A 537-nucleotide genomic window follows, 5' to 3' on the forward strand; every position below is an offset into this window, starting at 1 on the left:
GAAAGACAAGACAGACAAGAAAGACAAGACAGACAAGTAAGACAAGACAGACAAGACAGAAAGACAAGACAGAAAGACAGACAGAAAGAAAGACAGAAAGAAAGACAGAAAGACAGACAGACAGAAAGACAGATAGAAAGAAAGAAAGACAGAAAGACAGAAAGACAGACAGAAAGACAGAAAGACAGACAGACAGAAAGACAGAAAGACAGACAGAAAGATAGAAAACAGAAAGAAAGAAAAGAAAGAAAAGAAAAGAAAAGGAAAGAAAAGAAAAAGGAAGGAAGAAAGGAAGAAAGGAAGAAATGTAAAACTCGGGGAGGGAAGCGCCGGTCCCAACCTCATGGACCCTAGAAGAGGCAAAGCTAAGCATTAGTTAGGAGTGGTCCCGCCTTCAAAGTGTTGGTTCCGAACTTCTGTCCTCTAGGGGTCTCTTGTGTCGCGCGCCGGCCACCCCGGGCAAGGCGGAGGCGGTCTCCTACGCAGGTCCCGGGGTGGCCCCAGAGCTCTCCGGGTGCCGACCCCCTCCGGCTCCGT

This window comes from Lynx canadensis, chromosome D2 (assembly GCF_007474595.2).
Source record: "Lynx canadensis isolate LIC74 chromosome D2, mLynCan4.pri.v2, whole genome shotgun sequence".
Taxonomy (NCBI): Eukaryota; Metazoa; Chordata; class Mammalia; order Carnivora; family Felidae; genus Lynx; species Lynx canadensis.